General features: G+C 39.6%; 1 protein-coding gene across 1 annotated transcript in view; it reads left to right on the top strand.

Moving 5' to 3' along the window:
• DNAJC1 (DnaJ (Hsp40) homolog, subfamily C, member 1) overlaps positions 1-20,407 on the top strand; it is a 175,213-nt gene that overhangs the window by 41,089 nt on the left and 113,717 nt on the right. The gene's annotated exons all lie outside the window — the stretch shown is intronic.

The following is a 20,407-nucleotide window of genomic DNA, read 5'->3' as shown; positions in this document are numbered from 1 at the left end:
CACAAAAACCTAAACAAAGCTGCCTTAAGAGGGTCGGTCCTCCTGCCCTGACTGTTCCCTCTGCTTCTTGATCCCCAGGCATCTATTCCTGCCAAGGCGTGAATTCACTGCTCCCCATGTTCCGCTGGTGCAACTGCTTACAGGGCCATCCTCTTAGCTGGCTCATGGAAGTGGCTCAAGATCACCATTGGGTGTATTCACAACCTTTTACAACATAATTAACTCGGATTTCAACACTGAAGCTGCTTATCCCAGGTTAGGCTAATTCAAGCGACAGTGGCTGCAGTGTAAAATTTTATCTGGGGTGCTGTGTCTACACCAGTACTAAGAGAACTATTTATGGCAATAATGTTTCTTGGGATACATCCCATGATCCTCGACCCTGTAGCACACTAATATACTCTGTAAAACTTTTCCCAAGGAATTTGTCCTTTTTGGATGGACAAAAAGGCTGGTAGAGAGGCACAGAAGGCTGTGCAGTTACAATGGCTTTGCCATGCCTCCATTAATTACAGGATCGTTATATTAGCAGTTGATGAGTTTTACTGTTTTTAAGGTAATAATACCTCTGGCTGATCTTGGGACAGCCAATATGAACTACAAATAACTTTATATTTGATTTAAGTTTGTTTTGTATGTGCTTAAGATTCAGGTCAGGACAATGTTCTAAAATGTCTATTCCTGCTTATCGTGGCTTTTGAACATCCCCCATCCTTTCTGCTTTTAGTCTTCCTGTCCCTTTTTAACTGATGTCCTTGCCTGCTTGACTCAGTGCCAGAGTGGTGGCAACAGCAGGCGCTGGAGACAGCAAATAGTGGAAGAGAACATGGGTATCGAAAGATACCCTCCAACCTCTTCCAGAATCAGTTCCCCTCTCAAACCGCCCTTGTTCTATATCTGAACTGAGGGATACTCACAAATTATTCATCTATGATTAACTGTGTGATGAAGGCAAAACCCACTGAAAATTAGGTCTAAGCTTGTTTGTGGAAAGAAGAGATAAAGCACCATGGGGTTTAGTGGAGCTGCTCCTACTGACATGAAGAATGAATCTGGAAAAAAGTGAAGTTCCGTTTTGAAGTTCTGTGCTTCCGTTAGTATTTACGTTTCTTTAGCACCATGGGACCTATCTGTGGATTTCAAGAGCAGTTCATGAAACTGTATCTCTGCAATCCCATCGGGCTCTTGTCAATAGGATTGTTGTGCTTTCTCCAACAAGATTATAAGCGCTCATTTGCTTTCAGCAGAAGTTTTACCAAGCATCTATTCATATCGTAATGGATTATTGACATAACACAGCAGACTGTTATGAAGTATTCCACTATGTGTAATTAGACAGTATTTAATCTGCATAATAAAAATCCGGATGAACAGTTGTTGTCATTCATGCCCAAAAGCTGCTCATCTAAGTGAAGTATCTAGCTTGCCCCATAGATTTAGGGATGGAAAACAGCATTTTTGAAAAAATCTCATCTAAATTCAAGATTGCCAAAAAGGTGCTTTTACTCAGCAATCCAGATGTGGGCAATCTGACTTTTTTTTTTCTCAAAAAAAAAAAAAAAAGGCATATAAATTTGAATGTTAGCTTCCAACTTTCATCTTGGATCATGTTTTTACAGCTATTTGATAAGTCTTTACTTTCTCATTCCTCATGTCTTTGGTAGGATGCCAAGACAGTATATGAGGAGCTTGCTCAGGGTCCCCCTGCGGGCTGGGGAGGAAGGGTGAGGCAGGTTCTCTGCACTGTGGAGCCTTGTGATTTTTTTAACGATCCATCCGCCCAGTGCTCCCACACCGGCATAATGGGCAAAAGGTCAAGCTAGCATCTGTATATTGTTTAAGACCCACTAAGGCATGTAAAATAGAGCTTAACTGGGAATATTAGTGGTTCATAGAGCATCTCTGGGTGCTATGTAATGGGAGAATTTTAGGGTTAAAAAAAAGTGAGGGAAGAGAATCTGTGACTGATAATGCAGCCTGATAATGCTGAGTAGGAAACCAGTAAGTAGGAGAAATATTTTATCCCTGTAGCCTGCTAGGGCTTCCTTCATGAAAGATTTGCTAGATCAAAATTTGCAAATAAAGTAGTGCTAGCAGGAAAAAGGAGCTCAAAATATTTAATAAGATGTTTGTTTATAATTTTTTTGTACTTCTTTTAATAAACATTTTTGTGATTTTTATTTTGCCAAGGAACCTCCTTGAGTTCAGAATTAGCCAAAGCTGAAGGATATTAACTTTCATTTTAAAGAAAGGTTCTGTTAAACCACTGCCACTGCTTATTATGTCGTGGTGAAAATCCATCTGTAAGTAGCCTGAAAACAGACAAATGAAATGGAAAAAAACCCAACCCAGAGGTAAAACCTCAGCTATAATTTTCACATCAGCCTTTTACAGTCAGAATACAATACAGCCATTTTGTGGTATCATAAAGAGTTGTTAGTTGTTCTTCTGGTAATTTAAAGCCCTAAAATTGTCAGCACAGTCTAGAATATTATTGTGCACAAAAGAAAACTACACTGCATAATTTCCATAGTACCTTTTCATTTTGGCATCAAAATAATAAACTCAATTACTTTAGAAAAGGCATGTGTAGTGAGTACAGTGGGCTTGTCATGGCATTCATGAACTGGTGTGTGTGTGTTGAATTATGCAGAAGTGTGGTTCACAAAGAATTGAAAAAATTGTTCTGACGCATGAAGGTACAGCAACATTCAGGTGAGCAAGTCCTATAAAGCAACTTTTAAGCACCTAGTGCAGAACTCTTACTTTTGTATCTAGAAATTAATGTCAAATGAATGGGTAGTAAGTTATTCAGGAATTGGTCCTAATTCTGGTATTTAACTTTTGAATATTTGTCTTCACAGCCTTTACAATATTCCTTAAATACATCTTCAGGCATAATGTGAATTTAGCCAGACCCGACCCATAAACTGCAGGCTCCTCCAGATCACAAGAACTAGTGCACGCATTTGTGGTTCTCAGCAGAGGAGGTAGGATTTTGGGTTGTATTGTAATCTAAACCAAAGTATGTTAATTTTAGTGTATACATGAAACACTTGGGGCTATCTTAGAAGAGTCCCAAGGTGTGTTATCAACCCAGATATTATACAGAGCTTTCAAGAAACAGGACTCTGAATATCTGGGTTTAAAAAAAAAAGGCAAATGCGATAAGAAATATGTTGAAAGACATTCTAAATCCCTTCATCAGAGGGAGAGAGATAAAAATAATAGCACTCGGTACCTAAAAAATACAATCTGTGGAAATCTTAATGAAGCCTAATGACTCATGTGAGCTGCATTGTTAAATTTACTATCCCCATTTTACAGCTAAGAAAAAAGAAATATGAAAGTGAACACTAATATTTTCATCTTTTGGTTGTATTAAATTTTGCAACTTAATCCACATTCTTATGTGCTAGTGAAAGAGAGAAGAACTGAATTCTTATTGCAAGTAAAAATTAAACTATCACATAGAGAGGGGAGAAATTTGCAAGGGGGAGAGAAAGACCCCCATTCGGTCAAGCAGCTAATGATTAGTGACCCTAACAGGGGTTGTTTGAAACCAGGATCTTGAAAGCTTTAAAAGGCCAGCCACCTGTATGTCTTTCCCCTCTGAAAGAAGAATGTGTATTTCAAGTTCTCAAACAATGTCAGTTTGGCCTTCTCTGACTTATGGAGCCTGCAGCTGAATTCTTGTAGAGCAAGCAAGCATCCATCAGGTTTTACTTTGTGTGTTGTGCTGCGCATAGTCATCGTCTCATATTAGCTGATCATCCTTTGGCTTTTTTACAGACTCTTCTACTTTTGAATTTGTAAAGTCAGGATCTTACTCATTTTCCTCCTTCTTTTCCATCAGAAGCTGTGGATATCTCCTACCCTTCTGCAGTCTGTGTGTGACAAAGACCATCTCTATGAGACAATACTGCCTTCTGAGCCCCTACTTTGCTGTTATGTATTTTATATATAAATATATATAAAACATGCTGTCTTGTGGTTGCTTAAATATACTTTATTGTAGTGATTTTATGATATTTATAAAGAACTTGCATTTCCACAGAACTTCCATTTTAATAGAAACAGTTACATAACGAGGTGGTCCTATTGATTTCTATTAGGTATTTCAGCAGATGACAATCTCAGTTTCAAGAGTTCTGCTCTGTAATTTAGTTGAGCTAAATAGAGGTTCCAGCTCCAAGGATTTTTTTCAAATCACCTTCTAACAACTTTGATACAATTTTCTAATCAATGAGGATTACAACGTGAAAATGCTACACTCAACATTTTGGTCTCTGGCATCAGGTTCTGGTCTTTCCTTTTCTTTTTCTTTGGCATACTTTATCAGTATTTTTATGATCTTATTGTGTCTATGTTTTCTGTCAATTTGCTGTGAATTTGGCTTTCTCTTTTGAGTACCTACCTACATATGTCTTTACACTGTCATGTACTGATGAAGAAGCAAAATTATCCAGGTGGGAGATTCTCATGGTTTAACCTGAGCCAGCAACCAAGCCCAACGCAGCTGCTCGCTCATTTCCCCCCCACCCCATGGGATGGGGGAGGGAATCAGGGAAAAAAAGTAAACCTCGTGGGTTGAGATAAGAACAGTTTAATAGGACAGAAAGGAAGAAAATAATAATGATAATAATAACAACAATAAAATGACAATAATAATAATAGAATTAGAATACACACAACAAGTGATGCACAATGCAATTGCTCACAACTCACTGACTAATGCCCAGTTAGTTCCCGAGCTGCAATCCACACCCCCTAGGCCAACTCCCCCCAGTTTATATACTGGGCATGACATCACATGGTATGGAATATCCCTTTGGTAGTTTGGGTCAGCTGTTTGGGTTTGGGTCAGCTGCCCTGGCTGTGTCCCCTCCCAACTTCTTGTGCCCCTCCAGCCTTCTTGCTGGCTGGGCACGAGAAGCTGAAAAGCCCTTGACTTAGTCTAAACACTACTTCCCAAAAACTGAAAACATCAGTGTGTTATTTTCATTATTCTCCTACTAAATCTAAAACATAACACTATACCAGCTACTAGAAGGAAAATTAACTCTATCCCAGCCAAAACCAGGACAAAGATGCACAAACCCAGCCCCGTCCTCATTGCAGGCATTCAGTGTTGAAGATTTTGTGGCCCTATCTTAGTAGCCCATCTGATTTGGAGCAAGACCCCAGATCCTTGTTTAAAGTTCTGTACATATATAATTATTTATAAAAATAGTTTCTCTATAGAATGTATATATGCACAAACAGATGTGGATATATATGTGTGCATAATGCATATGTAAATAATGTGAAGTACAGATTTTTTGTTCCATATCAATATAAATACATATAGATATAAACTTTGCTTGATTTTTCAGCTTCTTTTTGGCCAAAACTTCACCAGCTGTTACCTGCTTCCCTTACTTGGCATAGACTGCTGGACTTTCCCCCGGGGAACCTGTTTTTCCACTTCTGATGGCTGCTGTTGTCTTAACTGCCCTAGGGAAGTGCACATCCCTGGCAAGATGTTCAAAGTTGGATTCAGGTCCTGGACATGTGGGGATCACTGGTGTTATCCCTGAGAACACTTAATGAGGAAATCAGATGGTTCTACAGAGTCGAACAGCCTGGAGAGCAAACTGTCCAGCTGACACCTCTTGGATTGGTTCATGTTTCTACAACCAGAAAGAAGAAATATGCCTTTGACAAAGAGACTGCTGGCTCTTAAGATATGGTTTGGTCAGATGTAGGTCTACAAAGGTTGGCTCTTCACCTTTAGATTAGACCGTGTCTTCTGAGACCTCCTGGTTTGGAACAGAAACTCGTGAGACTCTCCAGAGCAGCCGTGACTCACACATTGTTGAGATCCACAATGGTATGCACTTTGTTCCTTCCAGACTCATTCACAGAGAGGTCCTTGGACACAATATTGACTCTCTCTTCAAATAGCTTCTGTTTGTATTCTAGGGTTTACCAGCTCCCTTTGTATCATTAAGTGACTCGGCTGTTGATTTGACAGCATTTACCTTTATAACTTGAGCATTCCTTTACAATGAAAGTCCTTCAAGAGAGAAGTCGGAGGACTCAGCTCATGAGCTCTTTCTCATCTTCCCTGGGAGTCCAGAAGGCTTTTCTCTCTTTTGTTAAATATTCCTGGAGGAACTCTTAACTCCATAAGCAAAAGCACAAGGCAAAGATCACGGGCTCCTTATACACTTATCTGTCTTTTTGAAATAGGACAGAGTAAGGAAAGGAGCTTTTTTCCGTGGGTTCTTCTTTCACAGTGTTCTTCAAGACACAAGAGTAGATTGAAAATCTTTCACTCATTCTCACAATTAGGGAGGTATGTTATCACATTACTCCTCCACCCTAACATGGCCAAAGGAATTTTGTGTGGACTTAGATTGACTTGTTCCTTGTATAGACCAAGCCCTTTCATTCCATCATTAATTTAAAAGTCTTCCTTTGATTAATAAGGATACTTTATGTCCCTTTAAAGAAGTCCACTGAATCAACTTGGTGAATATCCTCTACCACCAGCCAGAGGTTGTCCCCTACGCCTTCGATGTCCACAGGAAGTACCAGTCTTTCTGCCCTAGAGCTGGTTGGTCTCTGTAGTTCTTGTTAGGTGGTTTCCTGATTTTTCAGTTAGAGGAATATGCCTTCGCAGAAATTTCTTTCATGACCATAGTCATCCAGTAAGTAACATAATATATGACTGTAGTGATTCTTCCATGGCCTAAGGCAGTTTTTTTTCCAGTACTCCTAAGCTTTTGGTACAGTTCCCTAAAACACTGCTTTTCAGTGCCAAGACCTCCTAGTGCTGAGCTTGCCTCCAGTCAGCAGTAGGCAATGGCTCTCTGGATTACAGTTTACCTGTTTATCCTGGTTGGCGATACCATATTAAACAACAGTGAAGATTTCAGTGAGCGCATGCAGCAAGTGTGCTGGTGTATGATGATTTATAAGACAGGAATTTTTGATCAGCTTGTTTGAAACACCCCTAATAGTCACACCCACGTTGTGTCAACAAGTGGAGAGTTTTCCACTGGGGTTTGCTGAATGTTTTTTAAACTCCGCAAAGTTTCTTTGCATCAGGGGCTTGCTCGTCATTGTCTTGTAAGCTTGTCTTTCTATCTTTGGTAGGACACTTTTCCAAATCTTGTTCCATTCTTCATTTCTCAGTAAAATCAGCTTTGCAATTATTTCAGTCAGGAGAGTAAAAGGAGGTGGTAGCCTTTACAAACAGGCTCCTGTATATTACATCTTTTAGAGTTTACCCTTTATATTCATCCTAAATAGCTCACTAAGTAGTGTCAGAATTCTCTCATAGTTGGGAGAGTGTCTTCTGTCAGCTGTTCCTAAGCTACATGCTTCCAGGACTGAGCTGTCTGGCGTACCTTTGATATTGTGTCTCTTGCACCAAGACAAAAATTATCTGTCTAACTGTGCTTGGATGTAGTTACGCTGACAGTATGAGTGACATTCAACCACATATCTCAAGGAAAAAGAGTTACAGATAAGCTACCTTTCCTATGTTACTTCTCTATTCAATTATCCATTTCATTATGTTCTGCTTTCTCTTTATATTTTTGTTTTCTGGACCTGTGTTTTTCTTCAGTATTTGCTTTATCATCTAGTATCTGACATTTCCACTCCTAAAAAAGAGGCAGTGCTTCATTTTTGAAACAGCTGCAAATGTTAACTTTTCTTAATTTTGTCTTGCCTTGGCTTGCAGTTCACATTCACCACAGCACACCTCCTATGAGATGAGCTTTTCTTGTTTGTATTCAACACAACTAAATTTTAATTTCAAAAGTCTTGCTGTAACTTCAAATATAATATTACTTGTGTGTTGTGTCCAACTGTAAATAGTATGTAGTCTTTTCATATTCAAAGTGATAATCCAGTCTTTGCACGTAGCAGTCTCTTGCAAAATTTCTGCTATAATTTATTCTTTCTAGATCTTCTTTGCTTCTCTTCAGCTCTCATCTGCAAACTTTTGCAGAATCGTTTTACTTCTTACAAACATAAAGGATTTGCCCAAAGGCTGCTTTGGTATATATTTTATTTCAAACCTTTGTGCAATCTTTTATGTGACTTCTTGCAAATCCATTCTGACTGTATTTTGTGGACTTCTCTATAGAGTCTTCAGTTTTGTTTTGCAATTGCATCTCTTTATGGATTTACAGTTTAATCATATAAAGCATCACACATTTCCTTTTTGATTTCTTATAGGAAACTGATACTGCTTCAACTTTACCTTCTGTAACTGAAGAATACTCTTCATTTCTTCAGTGCTGTATACAGCTATCTTGTTCTTTCTCACCTGCACATAGGCTATTTGTTTAACCTCGTAGGCCTTACCAGCACTATTTTTTAGGCCACTTTTTCATCTTCTTGGGAATAGAAAAAATTCTTGCCCTGCTTTGCTTCAATTTCCTAGTGTATTTCTGAAAAGTTAGAGACATAGTGTAGTCACTACTGGTTTCTCTAAGATATCCTTTACTCACTATCTTTTCTTCTACTTGTGTATCTATTCCATTGCTGGTACTACATCGTCTTCTGACGTGGCAGTGAAACAGAACTCCAAATGAGGATTTAGAAGTACAATATATCATTATTATTATTAAAGAGAAACTACTGCTGGGGAAAGATCTGCGTGTTCTACTCCATCAGGTGGATAGCACTGACTGAGTGTAGCAAGAACCACTTCAAACCAGAATGCTTCTTAATGTGCCTTTTACCATGACTGTTATTTAATGTTCATAGGTGTTATGTACTTAAAACTGTCTCTAAAGTTAAATGAGGAAGGAATGAAATGGTATATTTATGCACCAAATTTAAAAGACCAAGGTTAAAAATTGGCTTGTAATGCCTTACTATTTAGAAGTTCTTACATTTAGTTAAGTTATTCAATGTTGTTTTTTATGGAGATATTCCAGAAAACTGCTTTCGGTTCTGGAATGATTGATGTCCTTCTAATTGAGTGAAACTTGGCAAGCCTCTGATCTACAAGAAGCACAAAGAGTACAGGTACAATACTTTGCTATAAAAAAGACTTAATTAAAAACTGTATTTTTAAAATCATCATAGCTGAGAAACCACCATTTTTTTTCACTTATTGTTCAGGAAGAAGGCAAAATGTAACCAGAAAACAATGAGATAGAATTTTTTCATTCCTCAGCTGTAAAATCTTTTTTCCAAAATAAATCTTTATGCTGCTTCTCTCTCCTTCTAACAAATGTTTTGGTGACTTGCTGGCAAAAATGAAAACAGGAAGAAAGACAATAGTTTGTGAAGAGTCTTTTCATTTGGGAAATATTACTTTATAGTAACTGTAGTATAATCTGTCACAACTCCAAATATAACAGAGAAGTACAAAAAGAAAGCAACAATGGTAAGTGCCTCCCTGGGTATTTCATGGTAATTACAGCTCTCTGGCTGAGAGAGCTGATGGCTAAAGGCAATTTAGACATATAAACTGACCAGCTTGATTTCTCTCCTTTTAGGTCAAGACCACTCTCTTAACAGGCACATAGATTGATGGCATGTCCAAGATTTTCTGGAGTGAGGTGCAGTTTCAGGAGACAGCCTTCAAAAATATGGGTAAAAGAGTGACAGAATCAACGATATGATAACTGAGGTGTATTTAAATGATAGCCAGATGAGTACGTCATGGTGAACACCATTTATAGTTTACCTTGACTGCCATTGCTATTTTGTGCAGTTCTTAATACGGAAGAGATGGTGTGTCTAGTTGTCCTGTACATACTATTGCAAAATGTTCACTGAATATTCTTCTCCATGAGGCAAATATATTTTTAAATGTAAATTAACAGATTTATATCTTCAGCAGTGAGCCACTGAGTGAAATTTTAGAAAGCTAAATACAACAGTATTTAACATTTTCTATAAAGACACAAAGAAATTCCATCTCAAGAGGGACCCATTGCTGCACCCTTTCCAGGTTTTGTTTTCAATATTCCTGTGCAGTGAAAAGACTGCAGACATGATGGGATTTTGGCATGGACAGGAAGTACTGTAGTTATGGAAGTGCCACCATTTTCCTGAATTTTAGTCCTGTGCCCAGTGGAAACAGGAAAAGTAGTGTGGAGAATGGGGGCAGAGCCTGCTACTGGGCCTGAACATGGGGTGCAGCTGTGGCAAGGTAGCTTGCTTTTAATTGCAGAAAGGCCTATGTTACATTTTTCAGTACTACAGGGAAACCGGACAACATTAACAGTCACACACGTACTTGAGGGATAAGCAAAAATCATTCGAAATCAAAACACAGACCAAAAAACCACTGTTAATCTTTTAACTGGAAAACCTCATTACTTTTTACCCCTTGTGTTTGAATGTACTACATTCTTCAACGTAAAACTTCAGCAGAATACTACGACAGGATCGTTCCTATACCTGCTATGAGCTACAGCATCCAGAGGGCTCCTCCTCGTCTCCGTCAGCCGTTCAGAGGGCAGGTGGTCACAGACGCATCTGCTGCTCCACTGACCTGCTTTGGCTTGTTTTTCATGGGCAGAGTACTCGATCCATTCTCAGCTGGGCCTGCTGGCAGAACAGAGTGGTTTTGCCCCAAAGTCCAGTTCTTTAAAAGGAAGAGCTACCTTGTTAAAGGAAAGTTGGATGGTAGTGTAGGACTTTTGGCTAGAACTTGTCCATTATGAGCAGCCTTTGGAAGGTTACCAAACACTCGTTCCCAAGTTGCACAGCCTAAATCAGTTTTTCTCTCCTGGACAAGTCAGCAGGAGCGGCTGTTGGCTCGTATCAGGGGAGAGCAAGAGAGGCCCCAGCTCCGGGCGGGGGCTGCCCTGCATGTGGATGTGCCAACAGAGGACAGATATGCCCAGGTCCCTTCTCCGCAGCCGAGGCTGAGGCTGTCATGGGTGAGCGGGCAGCCAGGGGAACGCGGAGGGTCTGGGGTGGAGGGGGAGCGGGAGGGAGAGGAGGCCGTGCAAAGCGGTGGGGGAAGGCGGCAGGAAGGGGGAGCACGGCTGCAGGGAGCTGCTGGTGGTCTCTAAAGCTGAAGGGCAGGCAGGATGGCTGTTCTTGCGCGATCAGGAGCTCCCCACAGGCAAACCTCACACCACACAGCGCAGGGAAGAGCAGGCACCGTGTCTTTCCTCAGCTAGGATTGACAGGCATCCCTTGTAACACAGAACATCCAGCATCAAAGTTCTGCATCTCGTATGATCGCCATGTAGGACACAAGCTCTCCTGTATGTTGACAGCAATTAGCCTCGCAAGTGCAGCTCATTTGGACATGCTCAGTTTGTCTGCTTCACCTGCCATGTGTATGATTTGCTGTGTGTGCACATGCAATGCAGTTAACTGGAACCATCCTGGCTTCATACTTACAGTCTCTAGCCCTGTGTTTGATAGGACTGCAATCACTGATGGCTGGTGGCACATAAAGTATCTGTCACTGACATGCAAGTTGTGGGAGGGCAGCCTGCACCCAGCAGGAGGTACTGCACAGAGAATTCCTTCTGCCCTTTCCTCTAACGTGCTGCTAGAATAAATCACCCTCTCAGCTGTAAATGGTGCTTAAGTGATATAATGGAGTCCTTCCCTGGCCTGTAGACAGAGATAACAGCACTTTGGTCTGGCACTGATTAAAACTCTGTTAGTCTGATGTTTGTTTAGTGTTTTGAAATAAATATTTTGCAACAAAAATAAAGTTGAAAAATAGAATTTGACTATAAAAGCAAATCTGGGAGAAACGTAATAAGGATGAGAGGGCTGTTCTTTAGCATTAATATTTGTATTCAAGGATATCCTAAAGGCATGCAAGAGACTTTGACATCAAATTCCTTAATATTTGCAGGCTGGTTGAGTTTTGGAGCTTGCATTATGGGTCAAAAAAGAAGAAAATATGTCTGGCCTTTACAACACAAGTGAAACAAATTAATGGATCTGTAATTTAACTATCACTTCCATTAGCACAGCTATTAAAGGTGGTTACTTTTCCCAGTTTTCACAGGTAGTTTTGATTTTGGGAGGATTGCCATGCTATTGACAAGCTATTAAATATAGTCTTTTTTGTCTTGTAACTTTTTGATACTTTGTGCTGAAAGTATGACTCATCAGGATGACTCACATAAAAGTGGATCCAGATAATACTACTGTGCAAGTTCCTACTCTGTGCTCTGCAAGCTGCCTTCTCAGCCTGCCAGTGACTGAGAATATGTATCAGGAGCATCCACTAAGTAAGTGATTTCTTCTTGTACATGCCACATGGAGAAGTCAATATTTATACCTCACACTTGATAGAATTCATTAAATATATTTTGCTAAATAGCACTCTATATTACATATTCCTTGCCTAATATTTGCCCACAGAAGAAGTATTTGTTATGTGAATTGAACGCCTGGTTAAGAAGAACTAAATGAGTACAACATATTTAATATTTATTTGGTAGCACAACACAGTAGACACAGGGGAGGTGAGAGAGAATGCAAATACAGGAGGAAGAAAAAGTGATTAAATGGCATAGACAGAACATGAAAGATTTCTACATGACTACAGAGATTCTGAAAAAAGTAAGCAGCAAGACAAGCTCAGATATTTGGATTTTAGAATTTAAAAGTTAAATATTTTAAGTAACAAATAATATTTAAGGAGGACTGTAAATGACTATACACAGCAGACATGCTTTGTCTAAAAATATATTGCTTCAGGAGAACTCCTGATGTAGTGAGTGAAATTCATGCCACACCAAAATCTAATAACAACAACAACAAAACCCCCACACTGCTGAGAACTGTTAAAGCTCTGTTAAAGACTACTTACTGGAGAGGTTAGTTATGGAGAAATTGTACTGGCTAATGGGATTTTGTGAGAAATTATATTGCAGAATTTTGGCAAAGAAAGTGCTTTGGACAGTAATTTGTTTTTCTGAAAATAATGTTTTGCACTTGTAATGAAAGTAACATGTCCTGCTCTATTTTCTGAACTATATTCCTTGAGAGCAAATAGAAGTCACAACTACACAGGTAGAGGAAGGATTTTGGCATTTATGTTATGATTTGAAGAAAACTCAAATATAATCTACCAGCAGCAAGATGCTGTGATAAGTTTAACACTGAACTTCTAATTTTATAAAAGCAAGTGACTGCAAGAAGTAAATATATCTCTACTTGACATCATATAAATGTAAGAAAAGCTGTATCACATTATAATGCTTATTTTAGCAGATATGTGTTTGCATATGTAGCTGTGCATAGGACTTCAAAGGTATCATTTTGGTAAATATAATCATGGAATAATCCAATCTTATTTCCTTATATTGGTTTCTAGCTATGTAATTTTTCTGCTCTGTGTATAATTGCGAATATCCAATCCAGACTGGCCTTCCTAGGAATTTCTTTCTGGTATCTTCATAGACTGGAATTCCTCTGGCATCAATGGATCTCCCCCCCCCCCCTTCACAATTAAGTGCACTGTTATATTTAATATGGAATTTGAAGAGTTTTTACAGGATCTTTCTTAGAAAGACATGTGTACATACATCATGTGTCTTCACACATGGTCTTCATATGTTTAGTTAGTTCTGCTGGTTTTGCACTGTATAACCACAATCTGCCAACTTTGTTAATGCAAGCCTGAAATTTGAAAACTGTATAACTTGGAATTTAACTTCATTTTATGAAGAAAACCTTCTGAGCATCCTGAGAAAATTTCAAAGTATTATCCTCAACTTTGAACTGGACAGCAATTTATCACAAAAAAATCCCAAACCTATGGTACAGAAATATCAGTCTTGAGTAAATATTGTAGTTTATGCTCATCTCTCATAGCTTTCAATTCACTCTCTGAATGGACTCAGTCTTTTTATTGAAATGATATCCCACAAACCAAATGCTGTCCATGATTAATTCCTACACACATTTGCTGTAACAAGCTATTCCACTGTACTGCTAGTATGTTGTGCTTCTGGTTGCCCAGTCTCTCTGTGTGTTGGTTGTAGTTATATATACTCATTTATTTTATGGTGATGTATTTTTGGTTTTGGATTTGCCTGACTTTTTCTCTTCTCCAACATTTTACGGTGCTAGTATCTTCCTTCCTTGGGAGGACACCTTAGCAGATGTCACAAAAATACATACCTACCATGTTAATAAATGGGAGATGAGTGTTACTTACTGACAAATGGAATTGTATCATCTTCCTAACAATAAGAAAATTCTCTGATGATATTTAAACTTGTTCTTTTCACTTGCCAAATCAAATTCTTTTTTTAATTATTCCTAACAGCAGTTCCTTTGTGGCAAAACAATGAATATGAGGAGGGACCAAGCAGGAACAAAACAGAGCTGAAAGCATTGTGCAGGGAATGAAAATTGACTGAAATAGAATGATTCTGTGATTCTATGATAAGTGTTAGGATACTAGTTGCAGTACTGAATTACTGCTGTTACCTTATTTAGTGCCTAGATGGTTCTCTTTTTTCCTGTACAAGACACAGCACAGTGTGGGACCTGACAGAGGCATGGTAAAACCACACGCACAAAGAGGACTGAAGCAGCTGTCGTGTAGCAGCCATCTTGTACCACCTCTTTGAGGTCCTCCAGTTTGCTCTCCCAGCTATTGTCTTAACATTAGAGCAAAGTTGGAAAAAATGGTAAAGATGTCCCTCTGGTGTATTTTTAGGTCTGTGTGCCTTTTTTTTTTTTTTTTTAATCACATCTGCAATTACTGTGAAGTAGAAAAGGACCTTGGAAGGGTCATACATCTATGAAACGGATATAAAATGTTCTCTCTGGAGAAATAGTTCTTTGCCCCCTGGTGGTGAATTAATTTTGAAAAATATTACAAAACACTTTTAGGAGAATTTACTTGAAATTAAAAAGAGATACTAATTGCTTCATTGAATACGAGTAAAAGTAAACTGCTAAGCAATACTTAATGTGTCAAACATAATTAAGAAAAATCCTGTTATGAACAAGCTCCATCGATCTTTGATAGACACTGCAGAATAGAACAAAAGGGATCAACATCACTGTTTGAAAACTTTGAGACCTTCAACATTTTAAAATCATGTTTCTTATTTTGCTTTTTTGGGGAAGGTTAACACAAATGTCTTGAAAACATGGTGTAGTCTTGAGAATCCCTGATTTCCAGTGTTTTTACATTATGGACTGTGGGAATTATATTTGTCTGCACAGCATCTTTAGATATGTCCCTCTCTGGAGATTAGTAACGTTGTCCATACACTGAGAGCTCTCGTTCTGGGAAACTAGAATAACATTCCCTGGATGAAAATTTTGAAAGAGCTGTACGTATTTCTAAAAGTCGTCTAGAGGTTTTCAGCTTGTGTATGCTGAGCATCTCCATATGTGAATAGAGTACCAGGATGTCATTCTTGGCATAGTAATAACAAAATTGACATTGGAAGTCATCCACTTGCAGTTTAAGCCACAGATCATTTTGAAAGGTGTCAAGAATACATTGTTTAAAAAGATGGCATAAGCCTTCTAATCACTGATTTCGTTTTGTCTTTTAGCTGTTGTGCCTCCTAAACTTCTGCCTAAGACAGTGCTTCCCCATGTTGATGGTCTTCTTTGGGAAAATACATATTAAAATATAATGACAGACTATTGTCATGTCATGCAGCAAAACATTATTCATTTATACTGGAAAAAAGCCATTTATAACGATCAAGGCTTTCATATGTTGGCTTTATACTATTAGGATATGGCTGATATTCTGAAGATGAACCCTCTTTTCCTGTCCCACAGTCTGTGAGTCATTTTGTATGATGTTAATGTGGCTTCAGGTAGTTTTTTGGTTTGGTAAATAGCATCACGGGGTATGGCATGCTTAGTAGGCAGGGATTGTCTGGGTTTTGGCACTAATGATGTAACATGAGGAAAAAGTTAAAAAAAAAAAAAAAAGAAAAAAAGAGTAATGTAGCTAAAAGAGAGGACTGAGCTGCCCAGACCAGGCACAAATTAGCTATTTCCTAAATAATATTCTTTCATGTCTGATGGACCGTAATAGCTTTCTGGTTTTAGTTCTGTTGCTTTTGCTTCTCTTTCCATTCCCACATTTCCTTCTCATTACTTTGACTTATGTCTGGCCTAAGGTAACCGCTGGTCTACACAAATGGCGTATTCCTTACAAATCTTTCAGTGGGCAGTTGCTATAAAGTGATCCTGTCCCCCCTTCTATTCCCACTGCCACGTTGGACGTTACCTTCCCTCGGTCTCCGCTCCATTCATCTGTTTGTGTGGCTACACTCTAAACTGCAGTTGCAAAATGATCTGGCTTAAAAAAAAAAAAAAAAAAAAAATCCCTTAAAAAGGCAATAACCAGACCACTTGCCTATTGGGACGGAGCACTATGGGACCCCTCGGCGCAGAGTTACTGGTGTCTCGCTGGCCGCTTTTGCAGGAGAACCCTCTCTTCCGCTGCGAGTCCTCAACGTTCCTGCCAGCTGTGAAACAGAATTCCTCCCTCCGCTCTGCTTAGCCTCACTGCTCGGGGGACAGCTTGCTTTCAGCTCTCCGAGTGTAGTTATACAAAGGTTTTTTTTCCAATGGGAAAGCCAGTTTAAGCCAGGCAGTTTCCTGCCTGCTCGGCCCTCTTGTTCTTGCTCCTTCATCGCGGTTCGCTGTCCCCTTGATTGTGCAAATGCAGCTGTTCGTGTGGTTGTGTTGTAAATTGGATCACTGAAATAAATCTGAGTTTTTGTGTGCGTATGTGTATATATGTGTGCGCAAACAGCTTTTTTTAAAAAAAAAACAAACCACAAACCCTGGATCATTTCAGTCATTTGATTTGTAACGTGGCCCACAAAGAGTTGAATTAGCACAGTCGAGGAGGCAGCAAACAGTGGAGCAGAGGTGGGAACAAGCGCCTGGGCTGGGGGGAGGGCGCAGGAAACTCTTAAGCCAGCTTTGTTAACAGAGAAAACTACCGTTACTGTACAAAACCATGTAGAGCACCTAAACTAAACAGCCGGAATAGAAAACTGGAATAGACTGCAGGGCAGTCAGGCTCTTGATTTGCTGGAAATAAGGCTTTATCTTTAGGAAGAAAAGGGGTGGTCCCCTAATAAGCTCTTTCCCCCAGACGTCTTCTATTCGAGACATCAAAATTGCAGGCTGTTTAGCTATTCAGAGTATGATCGTGTGAATCCTACTGGGCTTATGAAGCATGTTGGTCTTTCAGTGCTGTTAAAAACGCTAATAATAACTGGTTCATGCCTCAGGCCTTGGGTGCTACTGTCAATTAGCATCAGAACAGAGATTTATTTAAACAAGTTATTTCTGTATGATTCTTTCCCTCACGGTTTGCAAAGCAGAGCTTCATGACCGAGTGTACCTGTTTCAGTGATACCTGCTTGTATGTGCAGACAAACTCGGGGCAGAGAAAGCAAGTGCCATCCTTGCCTTCATAGCTCCCCATATTCTTAAAGTAAAGGAGCTGCCCAGCTGCAGAGGCTACATACAGAACTAAAAACCTTTCTCTGATCCTCTAACCATTTAAATGTCACATCTGAGTCACAGACAAAAATACTAATACCTCCCAACATGAGTAGTTTTAGACTGTAATGAAAAAAGCTGTATGTAATCCTCTCCTCTACCTCTGTGTCAGAGTTTGCAATACTAAGATTTAAATCGTCGTCACCAGTCACCCAGCTCACCAGTCATTGCACATGTCACTGGAAATTTCTCACATATATCATCGCAGGCTCATAGCAAAAGCTGAATTTGGTTACGTTTGTTTTGTATTTTAAGGCTTTCTCTGAAACCAGGAGAGAAAACTGACTTTAATTTAACTGATCTATTTTATATTGTGGAAGCCTAGAGTGACTTGGATTAATTGAAGTGTTGGAGAAGTGGGAAGGACTCTAATGACTCACCAAGAAGAAATAACTTCTCATGACTTTAAAGAGGAAAACAGAAGAAGAAGATGATGATAATGTGTCATTATTATGGTGGTGCTTATAGCATCTTAATAGCATTTTTATCATTTTCTTCCCAAAATTTCAGTATTTATTCTTGGAGTACAGAATGATTTTAATGGAAACATTTAAACTAATCTCATTGTCTAGAATTTTAAAAAAATCCTTTTTAGCAATGTTACATGCAGTATCAGGCCGCCTTTTCTAATGGTTTAAGGAGCAGAATAAAAATGAGTATTCAGATTTCCCACATTGTTAAAAGTAATGGGAATAATTTAAGTATGCTGACTTAAATGTAAGATATCTCTTAAATAAGTATCTTAATCATAATCCCATTATCATTAGTGCATTTTTTCTCCTATTATTCTTTCTAAATTCACATTCCTCTTGACTGAAAGAAACCATAATTTATCTGAAGAATTCTGAGATGTTTCTTTCAAAATAGCTATCATCTGCTGTTGCTCTCAAAAGGACTGACGCCACAAGCTACCTGCAATTCGTGGTCAGTGTTAGAACAGCTTTTCCTAGTCTCAGTGGAATGGAATAGATCACCTGCTTTTACCAGGTTTTTTGAAGGCTGTTTTAACAGTTTCAGCAAGAGCAGTCAGAGGTGGATTTTGAAAGGGGTCATTCTTCACAGCAAATTCTGAATGATAAAAAATAAGATCAAAATAACAAATGCTTCTCTTAGAGGTTGATCATTGCACTAGATCAACTTCACGAAGGAGGCTTAGAAACTAACGAGGCAAGATGAAGTAGATATGGAAAATACACAGTAAGTCAGAAGGAAAGGAGACTTTGGAAAGCATCTATCAAGGGGAATGGAGTACTGTTAATCTCACATTTAAAAAAATCTTTAACCTGGTTTAAAAATAATACTACCTTATTGAACTCTTCATTTGCCCCTAGTTTCTGAGGGTACTTTGCATCTTTAAACTTTGTTCTACAACCTTATGAGTAGGTAACTTTTTGAATCCGAAGCTGGTATTTTTGTGCAATAAAGCTTGAGGCTTGAAAGCAAGGAGAATGTAGATACACCAGACAACAAAGGGAATTTATGCTATGAATACTGGTGTGCAAACCAGAACAGATTAAGGAACTAAGGACGAGGGAAGAAACCGATCTATATCAGGTTCCGCTACTCCAGCAAAACAAAGCAGCTGATAACTTAACGAGCCCATAACTTTGTCTTTACTTTGTCATTCTCTAGAAAAGGATTATTTTTTTGGCTCTGTGATCAAATGGGAGAAGCATTTTTTAAGATGATCAGAATGAACAGTTAAGCGCTCCTTTTTGAGAAGGGTGAATTAAAAAGAGTCTACATCAGGCACTGTTGGTTAAATTATCATTTCCTGGCAAGTGGGTTTAGGTGTCTTTTCAGAAAACAGAGCCAGAGGCAGAATCACGATCCTAACAGCCCAGTGGGCATGCATATGGGTTATGGAAACATGAGTTTAAATATCAATCTAATTAATATTTAAATAGTTTATACAAAAGGGAACAGTTTCAGTACAAGAGAATACTTCAGACTACGCTATGAGTTGGAAAATTGATAATGGTTATGTCGGTTCAAGTCCTCACTCTGAATTAAGCAGAGTGTATTTTAAAGCCACGTCTTGCTATTCCCATAGAGCATCCAAGGCAGTGCCCTACTGGACAGCGATTTTTGTAAATGGTGCCTAGCTCCTCTTGGGTAAATTCAGGTGCATATAGAGATTGGCGTTTACGATTTTTTTTTAAATCGGAAAAAACTATTTTCTGAACTTGATTCAGTTTATGGATATTTTGGGGATGAGTGAAACTGCCTTTTCTTAAAGAGAAGATTGATTCTCATAGCGAGTTATTAACCAGGCCTAGCTTCAAGAGAGGTGAAACAGACAGGGTGTTCCAAGCAGTCTGACCCTACCAGAGGAAAGCGATTTAATGTTGAAAATTTGTATCGTTAAGCCATTAAGTGTCCATCTAATTCCTCATCTAGCGTTCATGTTCAACGTGAATTTAAGCAAGGAAAGAATGAAAGGTCCAGGGAAAACAGCTTAAAAATCGAGTCGGTGCTGACAATAAGCTGGAGTGATTTTAGGGTAAACCAGGTTACGGTAGCCAAACCCACCCTTAAGGAGCTAGTAAATCCAACGCGTTTCCAAGGGGCGTTTAGCGCGTGGGGCAGCGCTGACACCACAGCCACCGTGGCCCTACGCGGGGGCTCCCGCGGGGGCCGCGCCGCTCAGCCGGCCGCCCCCCGCCGCCGGCCTTCCCCTCCGGCGGGCACCCAGCGCGCAGGACGGACGGGTTACCCCCACACCTCCCCACCGCTCCGGACCCCGAGGACGCGCCCGGTGGCGGGGTCTGGGGCGGCGGCTGTCGCCCCTCAGGACCCCGCTCCCTCGCTGAGGGAAGGCTGCTCGGGGCGGGGGGAGGCGTGCCGGGGGGGTGCGTGTGTGGTTACCCTCGGGGGGTTACCCGGGTGACAGGGGGCC

The sequence above is a fragment of the Haliaeetus leucocephalus genome, unplaced genomic scaffold (genome assembly GCF_000737465.1).
Source record: "Haliaeetus leucocephalus isolate CR32 unplaced genomic scaffold, Haliaeetus_leucocephalus-4.0 Scaffold0, whole genome shotgun sequence".
NCBI lineage: Eukaryota > Metazoa > Chordata > Aves > Accipitriformes > Accipitridae > Haliaeetus > Haliaeetus leucocephalus.
This window is presented reverse-complemented; position numbering and strand designations above follow the sequence as displayed.